At 41.3% G+C, this 16,701-nt stretch overlaps 1 protein-coding gene across 7 annotated transcripts in view; it reads left to right on the top strand.

Moving 5' to 3' along the window:
- Positions 1-16,701, top strand: part of RBFOX1 (RNA binding fox-1 homolog 1) — a 2,489,097-nt gene that overhangs the window by 58,847 nt on the left and 2,413,549 nt on the right. The window lies entirely within an intron of this gene.

Raw genomic sequence — 16,701 nt, 5'->3', positions numbered from 1 at the left:
TATGTACATTAAAATGCACAGATCTTAAGCATTCAATTTGATGGGTTTTGACTTGTATACGCCCACACAACCATCATGCCAAACAAAATTTAGAATGTTTCTATGGCCCTGGAAAATTCTTTCATAGCCCTGTCACGCAACCCTGTAGCATTCCAGGAGTAACCAGTGTTCTAACAATTTCCATCACGGTAAATTAAATTTGCCACTTCTTGGGCTTTATTTAAATGGAATCATATGGTATGCACTCCTTTATGCCTGGCTTTTTTTTTTGCTCAAAAAAAGTTTCAGAAATCAATCCATACTGTGTATATCAGTGATTCATTCTTTTTTTTTCACATCTAGTTGATAAGTAGCAGTCCATTGAATGCATACTTCATAATTTGTTATTTATCTAGCAGTTGATAGACATTTGTTTCCAGTTTTGCTTATTATGAATAAAACTTCTATGAATAAATATTTACCAAACTTTGTGTGAACATATTCTTTTTGGTAAATGCTCAGGAGTAGAACTGCTGAGTCATAGGGTAGATGTATGTTTAACTTTATGAGAAACTGTTAAATAGTTTTCCAAAGTGGTTTCACCATTCTTACAAGCCACTTAGGAAAGTTCCAATTGTTTCACCTTCTCACCCACATCTGCCTTTGCCATTGTTTTTGATTACAGCCATTTCAGTCATTGATTTTCATATGTTGACTTTGTATCTAGAAATATTTCTAACTCAATTTGGTGAGCTTTTTGTGGATTTCATGGGGGCTTTTTGATGTATACAATCTTGTCATTTGCAAATAATGATAGTTTTTCTTCTTTTCCTTGTAATTTTTATGCATGCTTTAATTTTTTTCCCTATTGAACTAACTAGGAATTCTAGTAAAATTGTGGATACAAGTGGGGATAATGGATATCCTTTTCTTAATCCTGATCTTAAGGGAAAAAACATTGTTTTACCGCTAAATATGATGTTAGCTGTAGTTTTTTTTTTTAATAGATGCACTTTATCACATTGAGGATATTTCCTTTTATTCCTAGATTCCTGAAAGTTTTTAATAAAAATCATGAATGGGTGTTAAATTTTGTCAATTGCTTTTTTTTTGGGCATATATTGAGAAAATTGTAAGTTTTTTTTTCCTTTTTTCTCTTAGTGTGTTTGAATTACTCTAACCGCTTTTTGACTCATGAACCAATCTTACATTCCTGAGATAAATCTCATTTGGTCATATTATATTATCCTTATAATAGATTGCTAGATTTGATTTGCAAATGTTTTATTAAAGATTTTTGCATCAACTTTCATGAAGGGTATTGATGTATTTTTTCTTGTGTGCACATATGCTGGCCTTAAAAGTGGGTTGAAAATATCCTCATCTCAGGACACAAGGGCATAAGAATGATACAATGGATTTTGGGGACTCAGGAGAAAGGGTGGGAGCGGGTAAGGGATAAAGACTACACACGGGTGCAGTGTACACTGCTTGGGTGATGAGTGCATCAGAATCTCAGAAACCACCACTAATGAATTTATTCATGTAACCGATCACCACCCGTTCCCCAAAAACCAACTGAAATAATAATAATGATAAAAAGAAAGTGTCCTCATCTCTATTATTTTCTGAAAGAATTTAAGTAATATTTATATTATTTATTTTTTAAAGATTTGATGAAATTTGCCAGTGAAGACATCTGGGACTTGGCTTTTCTTTGTGGGAAAATGTTAACTTATGAATTCAATTTATATGATAACTGTAAAACTTCTCATATTTTCTAGTTGCTTTTTTTGGTTTTGGTACTGTGTGGTACTTTGTTCATTTCATCTAGGTTGTTGAATTTATTCACAAAGTGAATGACAGTTTTGAAAAACAAAATTTTTGAAAAGTAAAATGTCATTCATTTTGTCTGTTTTATTATTCTTTTAGTATCTGTAGTGATGTCCTCTCTTTAATTGCTGGTATTAGTAATTCGTGTGTTTATTTCTGTCTGTCTCTCTCTCTCTGTCTCTTTGTCTCTCTGTCTCTCTCTCTCTCTTTGTCCTGATCATTCTTTCTAGGTTTATTTTTGGTAGACAGCCCTCAATGTGGCTTCCAATAGCCTCTGCCTCTTGATATCCACATCCTTGTGTAATCTCCACCCTTCATGTGTGAACTAAACCTAGTGACTCATTTCTAATGAATAGAACATGGAGAAAGCGATGGGATGTTACCTTCGAGACCAGTTTATGGAAAGACCGTTGCTTCCATCTTGTTTGTTCTTTCTTGCTCTCCTACTTGCTTGTTCTAATGGAAGCCAGCTACCATCATGGAGAAGTTCACAGGGCAAGGAATTGAGGGAAGTCTGCAGCCAGCAGCCACTGAGGCCCTCAGTCCAATGGCCTGCATGTGTTTACACACTTCCAACAGCTATATAAGTGAGCTTGGGGCCAGGCGCGGTGGCTCACACCTGTAATCCCAGCCCTTTGGGAGGCCAGGACGGGAGGATCATGAGGTCAGGAGATCGAGATCATCCTGGCTAACATGGTGAAATGTCATCTCTAGTAAAAATACAAAAAATTAGCCAAGTGTGGTGGCGGGCACCTGTAGTCCCAGCTACTCGGGAAGCTGAGGCAGGAGAATGGAGTGAACCCAGGAGGCAGAGCTTGCAGTGAGCCAAGATAGCGCCACTGCATTCCATCCTGGGTGACATAGGAAGACTCCATCTCAAAAAAAAAAAAACACCAAAAAACTGAGCTTGGATACAGAGCTCCATCTCCTTAGTAAATCCTTGAGATAACTGCAGCCCTGGCTGACACCTTGATTGCAGTCTTACAAAAGAACCACATATTACAGCCACCCAGATGAAACCCTGTAGAAACTATGAGATAACAAATGTTTGCTGTTTTAAGTCACTAAGTTTTAGGGTAATTTGTTGTACAGGTATAGATAGCTAATATAGTGTTTATTGATTTTATTCATTATTTTAAGAAACCAACTTTTGTTGATTTTCCCTATTGTTCATATGTTTTTTATTTCACTGATTTCTCTCATTTTTATTTTCTTTCTTAAAATTACTTTAAGCTTCATTTGCTCCTCTTTAGCTTCTTTAGGTTCCAGTTTAGATCATTCATTTTATACCTTTCTGATTTTTTAATATAGGCATTTAATGTAGTAAACATCTAGGCTAGTGCTGGTTTATCTGCGTATCACAAATTTCAATATATTGACTTTTGGTTATTGTACAGTTCAAAGTATTTTCTAATGTCCCTCATATTTTAGTCTTTGGGCATTTAGAAGTGAGTTATTTAATTTCTAAATATTTGGTAATTTTCTAGATAACTTATTTTTAGTGACTTTTAATTAAATACTATTGCCAGAGAAATCATCTTTTTGATTTCAGTATTTTCTAAGTTTAATGAGACTAGCTCTATGGAGCAGCAGCAGCATATGGTCTCTCTTAATGAGTGGTCCACAGGCACTTGAAAAGAATGTGTATTCTGTAGTTTTTGGGTCTGTCATACTATAAATATCAAGTAGGTCAAGTCGGTTGATTGTGTCATTCAAATTTAATATATACCTACTAATTTTTTCTGGTTGCTTTATCGGTTACTCAGAATGGAGTGTTAAAAATCTTATAGTATGGTCGATGAATTTGTCTTTCAATTATTGCATCATATATTTTGAAGTTCTGTTAATAGGTACACTATACATTTTTAGGGTCATTTTGTCTTGTTTATAAATTGACACCTTAATTATTATTAAATGACCATTTTTACCCCTAGTAATGCTCTTTGTCTTGAGGCTTATTTTGTCTGATATTATTCATGCCAAACCAGCTCTCTAACACTTAGTGTTTGCATGGTATCTAAAAAGTGTTTCCCACCTTTTTTAGTTTAATCTGTATGTGTTGTGTAATTAAACTGTTTCTTATAAACAGCATATAGTTAATCTTGCTTTTTTTGGTTTAATTTGTCAATCTGTGCCTTGTACATGGAGAGTTTAGGCCATTTATGTTTAATGTAATTATCGATATGGTCAGGTTTAAATCTATCTTAGCTTTTATTTTCTATTTGTATCCTCCATTCTTTGTTCTTCTGTGTCTCTTTTACCATCTTCTTTTGGGTTAATACTTTTTTCGTAGTATTTTGTGTGTGCTTTTTTGGGGTGTTGCTTTGGTTGATAAAGAAAACTTCAAGCTAGAAAATGACCTATATTATTTATGATTCAGGAGTACAGCTGGCTTAAGCTTAGACTCACAGAGGCTGCTGGTCTTTACTGGAGTGGATGCCTCACTGGTTTTATTAATATTATCATCATGGTGTTGATGGATCCCTATAGCACAGGGCACATTGGATATTATCCCTATTCTCCCTGGGATTTTCTGTCAGGCTGTGGCACATGAGCTGCACAGGCAGAGGATTATTTGCAGATAAGCCATACAAGCCTCCATCTGCAGTAAATGCTAGTCTTTTGGAGTCTGTATTTCAGTTCCACGGTCAAGCTGTGTCTCTCTCTAGGGGCTTCCAGACTTCTGTTTGCTGTCACCTCTCTTTCCATCACAGCTGCTTCCCTCAGTTTGTTAGGAGGCAGGGAACATTCTGAAACCCTGGAGAAAAGCTGGCTGTGGGAGTCACAGATGCCAGTGTTTTAGATAAACTTCAGACATGCTTCTGACGTTGAGGGGCTTGATTCCAAACAGCGCTTGGGTCCCTTCCTCTCTCCCTCACCACAGTGCATGTTACAGGAAAAAGGAACCAGGTCTTATAGGTGTTGAATTATTATTCACTCCATTCCTCTTCATTTTTTTTTGATTTGTTTATGACTTAGATTAATTCTGAATCTCTTGTACCTGGACTCCTATGAAAATTCCAATAAAGCAAAAATGATTAAAACTGAATTGCCCATAGAAGCTGAGATGCCTTTTTTCCCTTGGAGCTAGGTTCAGCATCTAAATAAGGGAGGAGGCCCACACTCTGCATATCAGCCTTTCAAACAAGGCACAGTGGGAGTACCTGAGTTTGGATCCATAAATACCAAACAGGAAATTTTAAATGGAACTTTTCTCTATGTTTTTTTAAAGATCTAATATGAGATTATAGCTTTGATCATAACTTAATTTTTCATTTCCATTTGAACTTTAATTTTACGTAAATTTCCTTCTGACAAATCTCCAAAGGAATACTTAAGTGACACAGCATAATGCTGGCAGATTATTCATATATCAGCCCTTAGGCTACCAAGGAAGGCTTCATCATCTCAGAGTGAGTTTTATTGGAATCTGTAGCTCACAAAATATTGCTTTCTGACAGCTCCTGTGCAGTAGAATTTAAAGGCTTAAGTTTTGGGAGGACTTACACATTAGTAGCATCCTCTCCTACACCTTTTAGGGACATTAAATCAGGAGGCTCCCCAGTGGTAGTCCTGTAGAAGTGTGTTCTGTAATCCTCCCATATTCATATTCCAGGTATATGGGCCTTGGAACAGCTCTTTTTCCTCCTACTTTTTGAACCTGATTGGGGCAACTGTGTTCTTCTGACCTGTGCACTTCAGGGGAGTTGAGTCTGTCTTGGTGACCTGAACATGGACGCAAAATCCTATCTCAGTGCTGCAGAAAGCCAACTTTGCTTCGTTCATTTGTTCATTCATTCATTCATTCATTGAATAAATATCTATTAAGCTCCTTTTATTGCCAGATACTCTTCTAAGTCCTGGGGACATTAGTAGTGAATAAATCAGATACTGTGGCCCTGTTCATGGAGCTCATGGGCTAGCAGGGAAGACAGAAGAAATTAGACTCATAAACATACAACTAAATCTATCATAACTGGTGATGAGAGCGATGAAGGAAATAATTTCTCTGTGAAAGAGGAATTTCAGCTGAGACCTGGAGGACTGGTAGAAGTTAGCCAGATAAAGTGATTTTTTTCCCCCAAACAATATAGAGAAATGTTTTCATTTGCATTTCTCCTATTCCCCGCAAATTTGAACCTCTTCATGACATTACTGGCAATTTGAATCTTGTTTCATGAAATTTGCCTATTCATGTCCTTTACCTGTTTTTCAGTTCTTTGTCTTTTGCTTATTGCCTTGGGGGAGTCTTGCGTTTCACAGGTAGATTTTCATCCACCTGTGGCTTGTGTGATGTAGTGACTCAGGTGGGCTTTGCAAGGGGGTAGATACTGAACAAAGATGGCGCATGTGGAGGAGTCTGAATGGGTAGCCTTACAGAATGCTGGTTTGGTCAGATCAGCCTGGGACCAAGTTGAGTACCACCTGTTTCAGAATCAGTGAGGGACCGGTTTCACCTGCTACACTTAATTACAGAAGCTGGGGCTCATATTAAAGAGAGATCAAGTGTTCCTATTCTGAGCCTGGCACCACACAGACTTTTATTGTGATCAGCAACATTTTGGTAGAGATTCTTCCCATGGAGTTTCTGAAATACCTGCTTTCTGTCTTCTGCTGGGGGTCACTTATATCTATGGAGGATGATTGAGGAGGAGATCTGGCAGGAAATGATGGGGGGCTGTTTTCATCTCATTTCTGTAATTCTAGATGTTTCCCTTGACTTCTTTAAAGACCATGTTTTACCCTATTGATTAGCAAACAAAGTGGCTTTCAGAAACCTGCTGTTAGGATCTGTGAGATTTTATCGACTCTTCTCCGTATTTCTTGCCCTTGCAAGAGATGTCTTGTGAAATTCTTTTCTTGTGAAAAATAAAGTCTGCTGAAGAAGAAATGGGAAATCCAACACATGCAGAAGCAAGGTGGCACACATGCAGATGGAGACTTCTGGGTGATGGGCAGCCATTTAAGGTTTTAAACACGGAATTATACTTCAGTTTTAGAATGGTGAGTAAGCCAGATGCGGTGGCTTATGTCTATCATCCTAGCACGTCGGGAGGCCTAGGTGGGAGGATTGCTTGAGCCTAGGAGTTTGGGACCAGCCTGGGAACATAGTGAGACCCCATCTGTACAAAAAATTAAAAAATTAGCTTGATGTGTGGCACACACCTGTAGTCCCAATTACTCAGGAGGCTGGAGGCAGCAGGATTGCTTGAGTCCAGTAGTTTGAGACCAGCATGGGCCATGTAGTGAGGCTCCCACCTCTACAAAATTAGACACATACACAAAAGCAACTAGGCATGGTGGAGTGCACTGGGAGTCCCAGCTACTTGGGAGGCTGATGTGGGAGGATTGCTTGAGCCCAGGAGATTGAGGCTGCGGTGAGCCAAGATCATGCCATTGCCCTCCAGCCTGGGCAACATAGCAAGATCCTGTCTCCAAAAAAATAAATAAATAAAGATAGAATGGTGAGTAAAGAAGACTTAGAACCTTCACTGATTTGGGTAACAGTTCCTACTCATATTCCAGATACTCCCTTTCCAAGGAAGAGGTCTTCTAGTATTCTTTTTTTTTTTTTTTTTTTTTGAGATGGAGTTTCACCCTTGTCATCCAGACTGTAGTGTAGTGGCATGATCTGGGCCCACTGCAACCTCCACCTCCTGGGTTCGAGTGATTCTCCTGCCTCAGCCTTCCAAGTAGCTGGGATTATAGGTGCGTGCCACCATGCCTGGCTAATTTTTGTATTTTTAGTAGAGATGGGGTTTTACCATGTTGGCTAGGCTGACCTTGAACTCGTGACCTCAAGTGATCCACTTGCCTTGGCCTCCCAGAGTGCTGGGATTACAGGTGTGAGCCACCACGCCTGGCCGGGGTCTTGTAGAATTCTGATTATTAGAGATTTATCATGAAAGATTGAGTTAAATGCACAGCAGTGCTCTGCAGAGCAAGGTAAGGTTGCTTCTGAGAGAGCACACCCGTTCTGCCCTGCCCTCCATCACCCGGATCACTTTATGCCTTGTATCTGTTAGAGTCCCAGTCTGCTCTGTTGTGCTTCTTGCAGTACCGTAAGGCAAAGCATCACATCACCGCCGGGTCAGAACAAGTTTCAGCCTCCCCCATGTTCTCTGCTATCATCAGGGTTTGCAAGGATAATTTGGTCTAAGTCGAGGAGAATCATGTCTAGAAGCAGCAGCCACTGGGGGTGAGGCTTATTTCACCTTCCCCATAGCAGGCATCTCAGAAAAACTTTGGCAATCTTTGCTGGCTGGTTAGTGCAGAAATATGAAATTACTATTTTCACTTCAACTTAAGCTTCTCCGTGGCGGGGGGTGGAGTGGGGGAGCAGGAAAACCAAGTAAACCACCACCAACCTGGCTGTTCCTGGGGCTTGGCAATGGAGTTGGCTACTCGCTTATTACATTTCAGTTGAGGGGTCCCCAGGCTAGCCACTGTGATTGCTTTGCTTGCATTTCATGTTTGCATGGTTTAGGGAGGCATGTGAAAAATTCTATTTCTGTGCTTAGACCAGGAGACTTTTCTGGCACTCAGGTGTGCAGACCTGGTTTTACTTCTCTTGAATCTGCTTCACACCCACCTGCCCGGTATTTTCTGGACTACTGATTCTCTCCCTGCCATCTTCCCCTCCCTCCCTCCATTTAAAAATAATCACAAAGGAAACACATGCTCATGGTGAAGTTAAAATAAAACAGCAGAGAAGGACATAGAAGAAAAATGGATTCTCTCTTACCACTTCCCCTCCTTATGCCACTATTTTCTGAGGGTGCCACCCTCCCCTCTGTTCATAGTGTGAGGTGCTTTATTCCAGACATTTTGATGCAATCACCAACACATACCTGATCTCACTCACACAGGGAATTGTGCACACGTGCACATACACACATGCCTAAGAGTCTTAGAATTTATTTATTTATTTTGATTTATTAGTGCTTTTTAGAGACACGGTTTCAGTCTGTCACCCAGGCTGGAGTGCAGGCACCATCATATCTTACTGCAACCTGAAAGTCCAGGGCTTAAGCAATCCTCCCACCTCAGCCCCCTGAGTAGCTATGACTATAGGCATGCACCACCATACCCAGGTAATTTTTAAATTTTTTATTTGTAAATATGAAATCTCGCCATGTGGCTCTGGCTGGTCTTGAACTCCTGGCCTCAGGCAATCCTCCTGTCTTGGACTCCCAAAGTGCTGAAATTACAAGCTTGAACCACCGTGCCTGACCATAATAGCTGTAATTTAAAATGGTCATGCCTGTGGTTAAGAAATAAAGCAGTACTGAGAGGCTTACAATGAAAAATAATTGGCCAGGTGTAGTGGCTCACGCTTGTAATCCTAGCACTTTGGGAGGCTGAGGTGGGCAGATCACTTGAGGTCAGGAGTTTGAGACCAGCCTAGCCAGCATAGTGAAGCCCCATCTTTACTAAAAATACAAAAAAATTAGCCAGGCGTGGTGGCAGGCGCCTGTAATCCCAGCTAATTAGGAGGCTGAGGCAGGAGATCGCTTGAACCTGGGAGGCAGAGGTTGCAGTGAGCTGAGATTGTGCCACTACACTCTAGCCTGGGTGACAGAGTGAGGCTCTGTCTGAAAAAAAAAAAAAAAAAAGAACAAAGAAAAAAAATCACTTTCTGCCTTTGTCCACTCCCAAGAGGCAACGACTTTGAATTCTCTTAGCTTCAACACCCCAGTGGTGGTGATCACCAAGGCTCAGATAATGTTTATATATTGCTGGTTCTTGACTGATCTGACTGATCAATTTTAGTCATTATTAATTCAGATTTCTGGCTGTGGTAGATGAGATTTAGCCTCATCTCAAACCCATGTCTCCCCTTCCTTTAACCTCAACAAATTGCTATTCTGACTATCTTTAGTAAAATAATAAATAGAGTTATATTATTTTGGCTATGTAAATATTATTCTTTTCAGAGCCGATAGTAGTAAGATGACCTTTTTTTTTCTTCTGGAGTCTATAGTTGCCTTTATTTTTACTTTCAACTATCTGTCTTTGCTATGCGTTACATTTTTTTCAATATTTGTCTTATATTAAGTATACAGTCAAGTTTTCCTCTCTTGTATCTTTTTCTGGAGATCTCTCTCACAGATTCCCAGTGCTCCAATTTGCACGGCACCGCTGTTGTCCTGAGACCTCCCTGCTAAATGCGATGTGTTTTCAGCTCTGCGTTTCTCTCCCACCTCCCCTGGGCTTGGCAGTTCCAGGTCTTAAGACCTTGTGGGGTTCTTGAAGGGGATCAGCTTTCTCCTTAGCTGATCCCTTTCCTTTCTCATGTTGCCTTGGCTAGAGTTTCCTGTACTCTACTTCCTGTCAACTTCTTAAAACACACTCCACTAATTTGTTAAAATCTGTCTTTAACAAGACAGCTCCCTCTCTTTCTAATAATTCTTGTAGATCCCTGACTTAAAATTCCTTTACTATCATTTTATTGGGTTCTAGGAGGAGATAAATGCTTTTGCTTTTGGGACGTCTTCTCTTTAAACCAGAAATCTTAGCGTTTAAAATGTGTTTCTCAGTCCCTTTTTATTTCTTGTCGCTGTCTCTCTTTCTCTCTGTATTATTTTTCAGTTAGAGACACGTAGTCATTGATGGCAGTTCTCATAGATGAAGTAGTTCTCCTCTCAGACAAAACTAGGTAGAAATTGGTGGTTATATGCCACAGTAAGTAACACCAAAGTCGATTCATCCTGAAGTTTACCTAGAAGTTCGTAACGCCGTGCCATGCTTTTTAAGTGTCGAAACCTCCTAATTTTTTAAAAATTGTTTTTTAATTTTTATGGACTTAGGGGGTACAAGTGCCGTTTTGTTACATAGATATATTGCATAGCGGTGAAGTGTGGGCTTTAAGTGTAACTATCACCTAAATAGTGTACATTGTACCTATGAAGTCATTTTTCATTCCTCACTCCCCTCCCACTCTCCCACCCTTCTGAGTCTCTGGTTTGGGAATGTCATTTAGTGCTTTTCAATTATGATTATAGAGAGTATAATTTTATAAAGGAATGAAATCCAAGAGAAGCAATTTTATTAAACTATACCGTAAGTGTATAGATATTCACAGACACAGAAAACCACAGTTTATCTGACCCTCAAAGACTTTGTTTCCTTGCCTGGCATTTTTAGCTGTATCACAGGCATTGTTCCTTGGGTCATTTTCAAATTTAAACTGGAGCCAAAGCTTCTTTTTCTGGTCCTTTGATTTAGAGAGAACTGCTTGTTCCTCTCTATACACTGTGAACTGACAGGGAGCCTGAAAACCTTTTTTGGCTTAGCCATGGATGCACTTTTCCTATTTTTCTCTTAAGATTCAGCTCTAATGTTACCTGTGTCCCAGAATATTTCCTGATCTGCCCTTGCTTGGGCAGCTGAGTATAGAGGTAAAAAGTGTGGACTTTGATCCCAGCACTTTGGGAGGCTGAGGTGGGCGGATCACTTGAGGGCAGGCGTTCGAGACCAGCCTGGCCAGCATGGGGAAACCCTGTCTCTACAAAAAATACAAAAATTAGCTGGGCATAGTAGTGCACACCTGTAGTCCCAGATACTCAGGAGGCTGAGGCAGAGAATTGCTTGAACTCAGGGGGAGGAGGTTGCAGTGAGCCGAGATCATGCCACTGCACTCCAGCCTGGGCGACAGAGCCAGACTTTGTCTCAAAAAAAAAAAAAAAAAAAGAAAGAAAAGTGTGGAGTTTGGAATTAGGCAGGTATGTTAGAGTCCCAGCTTCAACATTTTCCAGGTACAGTGTCAGCCACAGTATTCAGCATTTCTGAGTCTCTGTTTCCTCATCCGTATTTGGAGGAGGGGGTGATAATTGTACCTGTCCAGGTCATTTTGGCTGGGCAGAGGCTACACTCACATACCATTGTAAGGTTGGAATCGATTCCCAATTTATGAACAACTTGAACAGGAGGGTTAGTGCGCAGCTGGGGTGAAACTGTCTGTAAACAGTAGGGTCTTGCTAGACCTGAGAAATTAATTTCTTGCTGTGCTATCATTCATCTTTTCTTTCCTTTATTTTGGGAAAAATACTGGGCTTTGCATTATTTTTCAGAAGGAAAAGTATAGTTCGTATAAATGAACTATACTCTTTTCTTTAAAATTTTTAATAATTTCAATAGCTTTTGGAGTCTAATTGGTTTTTGGTCACCTGGATGAATTGTGTAGTAGTGAAGTCTGAGATTTTAGTGCACCCATCATCTGAGTAGGGTACGTTGTACCCAGTATGTAGTTTCTTATCCTTCACCCCCACTACCCCCGCTTCTGAGTCTTCAGTGTCTGTGATACCACTCTGTATGCCTTTATGTACCCAAAGCTTAGATCCTACTTGTAAGTGAGAACATGCAGTATTTGCTTTCCCATTCCTGAGTCACTTCACTTAGAATAATGGCGTCTAGCTCCATCCAAGTTGCTGCAAAAGACATTATTTCATTCTTTTTTATGGCTGAGTAGTATTCCATAGTATGTATGTATGTATGTACATACATATCACATATATCACACCTATATACACACACACATATATATTAATATCACATTTTTCTTTATTCACTCAGTGGTCAATGGGCACAAAGGTTGGTTCCATATCTTTGCAATTGTGAATTGTGCTGCAATAAACATATGTATGCAGGTGTCTTCTTGCTATCATGCCTTCTCTTTTGGGTAGGTACCCAGTAGTGGGATTGCTGGATTGAGTGATAGATCTACATTTAGTTCTTTAAGATATCTCCATACTGTTTTCCATAAAGATTGTAGTAATTTACTTTCCCACCAGCAGGTTATAAGCATTCCCTTTTCACCACATCCATGCCAGCATCTCTTTCTTCTGATTTTTTAATAACAACCATTCTTGCTAGAGTAAGGTATATCTCATTATGGTTTTATTTTGTGTTTCCCTGATGATGAGTGATGTTGAGAATTTTTTCCTATGTTTGTTGGTCATTTGTATATCTTCTTTTGAGAAATGTCTATTCATGTTATTTGTCCACTTTTTGATGGGATTATGTCTTTTTCTTGCTGATTTCAAACTACACTCTTAGTAGGGAATGATTACAGATGCGTTGGCCTGTTGTTGATGCCAATCTAGATGCAGCTTCAGCAAGCCCCAGTTGTGGGCAAATCCATCCTCCCCAGTAAATCATGAGCCTTGCAAGGGCAAAGGCCATGTTCTATTAATGCCTGAATTTCCCAGTGCTTCAGATGGCATCTAATACCTAGAAGGGGCTCAGGAGATGTAGAGGGGCTGCATGAATGAAACCCCATATGCATTACGCAAAGGGTGGGTTTGCTATTTCATTGCATGAGAATAGCCAGGGAGACTTTACTAACAGGGAATGCATGTTTGGGACACTCTGGTCATATATAGGCCATTGTTGTGAGTGAAGCTTACTTCGGGTGAAAGAAGGTCTCTGAAGCACAACTGAGAACATGTAGGCAGGTATCTTCCAGGACTGTTGAAACTTAGGGCGGAATTTCTCCCAATTGGGAAGACATGTCTTTTTTCTTTTTCTTTTCCTTTCTTTTTTTTTTTTTCTTTTTTGGGATGGAGTCTTGCCCTGCCACTCAGGCTGGAGTGCAGTGGCACGATCTTGGCTCACTGCCACCTCTGCTGCCTGGGTTCAAGCGATTCTCCTGCCTCAGCCTCCCGAGTAGCTGGGATTACAGGTGCCTGCCTGTGCCCACTAAATTTGGTGGTTTTTAGTAGAGACGGGGTTTCACCATCTTGGCCAGGCTGGTCTTGAACTCCTGACCTCATGATCCACCTGCCTCACCCTCCCAAAGTGCTGGGATTACAGGCGTGAGCCGCCATGCCTGGTGACATGTCTTAAATTATAGATGATATGGGATCCATTAGACTCATCTAGCAGTTCTAAGGACACCCCTGAGACAGAGAGTCATCCTCTATAGTGGCTGATGCTGCAGATGCATGAGGGACCTGTGTGAAACTTCATAAGATCCTTGGACAGAGACAACCAAAGAGTGTCTTCAGATACAAGCCCAGAATAGAGAGGCGGACACTGCAGATTGCAGGATTTGATTTGCAGTCTTGCTGCCTCTCACATGGTGCCTCTGTTTGGCTTGCTTCAGCATGAGCAGCAGTAGGCACTTATTTGTTTAATGATGCTTAGCGACTTTTTTTTTTCCAGGCACACCACTGAGAATGGCAGGCTCAGTGATGAGATGTAATTCCGTTTTGTGCCATGTGCTGTGCTGGGTGCTTTCTGTGAACTATTGATTTTGTCTTCACAGCCACCGTGCAAGATGGACACCATTGCCCCCACTTTGAAGATGGGAGAAAGAAAGCCCGGGCAGGGATGCTCATTACTCAAAGTCATGCACAGCCTGTTGAAGCAGGGCAAATTGCTCCATTTGCTGCAACCCTTAGGACCTCTAACTCCCCCTCCCCAAAGTCCTCTGGGATGGTCTCAAATCATGGCAGTTGATGAGGAGAGCAAGGACCGGGTGACAAGACAGCTCTAGATATGGCTGTCCCCACATTGATATGACTCCTAGCATTAGTGCCATTTCTGTGTCTTTGGGAGGTTAGTCTGAAAGTGGCTTATGTTGTTCACCAGGTCCTTTCTGGTAGAACCAGTGGGGTCGTCTAAATATGACCTCCTTAATCTGGGACCCAGGACTTCCAAGAAGACTGTATTAGTCCGTTTTCATGCTGCTGATAAAGATATACCTGAGACTGGGAAGCAAAAGAGGTTTCATGGACTTACAGTTCCACATGGCTGGGGAGGCCTCACAATCATGGTGGAAGGCAAGGAGGAGCAAGGTTATGTCTCACATGGATGGCGGCAGGCAAAGAGACAGAGTTTGTGTAGGGGAACTCCTCTTTTTAAACCATCAGATCTCGTGAGACTTATTCACTATTGCGAGAACAGCATGAGAAAGACTGGCCCCCATGATTCAGTCACCTCCCACTAGGTCGCTCCCACAACATGTGGGAATTGTGGGAATTACAATCAAAGATGAGATTTGGATGGGGACACAGCCAAACCATTTCAAAGGCTTATGGGTGGGCTTTGGAGGCTCTGGGTGGGTGGGTGGTGATGGTCTGAGCTCCCATGAAATGTATGGGATGTTTTGTATGTCCTTTCTCTGGGTAAGGTTATAGCTTCCATCAGATTCTCAAGAGGGGTCCAAAGAACAACACATAATAATAGTAATAAATAATAATAATGATTGCATAGTGTGAGCTAACATTTATGCAGCACTTTCCAAGTTTTATCTCATGAGACCCTCTTGACAATCTGATGAGCTGGGTGCTGTATTATCCCCACTTGCATACAAGGCAAAAAATAAGTCACTTGGGCCAGGTCATGCAGTGGGTATTGGATGGAGTTGGAGTCCAAGTTTAGGCAACCCAACTTGCAAACGCATGTATTGCGGACCCAACAGATAACCAGCCTTTGGGTGGATGTGTAGCTGTTGTTAGTTAGGGCAATGTGGAGTGTAGAGAGGGGGAGTGGTAGACCCGTGCCCCATGGCACAGGTGAGCTCTGCCTCTGGAGCTGCTGTGAGCAGCCTCTCTCCTTCTCTTAAGGGATCTGGGAGAAGTGGCACCAAGGCTGACCTCTTCACTAGGTGCAGCAGGCAAAGTGCCCCATGAAAATGCTTTCATTTCTTTTATTTACTTATTTTTCTTTTTTAAGACTGGATCTCACTCTGTTGCCCAGGCTGGACTGCAGTGGTGCAATCACAGCTCACTGCGGCCTCGATCTCCTGGGCTCAAGCGATCCTCCTTTCTCAGCCTCCCTAGTAGCTGGGACTACAGGCATGCACCACCTTGCCCAGCTAATTTTTTCATTTTTTTGTAGAGACATGTTCTTGCTGTGTTGTCTAGGCTGGCCTTGAACTTCTAGACTCAAGCAATCCTCCTGCCTTCGCTTCTCAAAGTGCTGAGATTTGAGGCATGAGTCACCACACCTGGCCTCATTTCTTTTAAAACCAGAAGATATTGAAAAAAAAAAAAAAAAAGAACTTTCAGGTCAAAGAAAAAACTTAAAAATAAAGTAGTGATATATATGTCTTTATACCAACACAGACAAAAAATACCGTTTTGAATTGTTTTTAATGGAGGAAAGGAGCCCACAAAAGTGAAAGTGCCTGCGGACCACAGAAGTCATAATGTGACCCTGGAAAGGGCACTGGGGGCCTCTGAGATGCCCTTGTGCCAGCTGTTCAGAGGAACCAGTTTATCTGCCTTGGAAATTTATTTTAGTTCTGGAGCCTTATGAATCATGATGGAACCATTTGGAAGATGCATAAAGTGAAATGTACAGATCACGTTGTTGGTGGAGACTGTGGGCTGATGGGGCAAATGGCTCTGTGTACCGGAGGGAAGATGCCAGAGAGGAAGGTTCGATGAGGCCCATCTGCTATGGGGCGGGGGAGGAGGCCGCCCGTCTGTCCAGGTGAAATGTCTTAAGTCAAAATTAGCATTTCCATGTTTAATTCCACTATTATTGCCCCACAGGCCACGTAATCACCGGTGATTAAATGGAGACGGGAATGTGCTTAGAATTCATATCCTGCAGGATCTAAATCAACAGTGGAAAAGGGTACTGCTGTGATTTTACTTCCTGAGTCTGGCGTTTCTTGGATCAGCTCCCAGGGAACGGGGTCTGCGTAGCTGCACCCCAAGCTGTCTCTGCAGCTGTTTTGTGCTGGGAGGGCTCCCCTTCATTTCAGGGGCCAGGCGGAGAGGCAGGGGACAAGAATCCCAATTATGCCTGATGTTTGCGTAGCAGGGACCCTGTTTGTCACGTACAGAAAGTGCTTTTGCAAGGAATCAATTTAAGGCATTTTAAATTTGCTTTGCTGGTGAGGGCTGTGTGTAAGAGCACCAGGAAGGTCATTAT

Source organism: Nomascus leucogenys, chromosome 18 (genome assembly GCF_006542625.1).
Source record: "Nomascus leucogenys isolate Asia chromosome 18, Asia_NLE_v1, whole genome shotgun sequence".
Lineage (NCBI taxonomy): Eukaryota > Metazoa > Chordata > Mammalia > Primates > Hylobatidae > Nomascus > Nomascus leucogenys.
The sequence above is the reverse complement of the archived record's forward strand: the minus strand, read 5'-3'. Positions and strand labels throughout refer to the sequence as shown.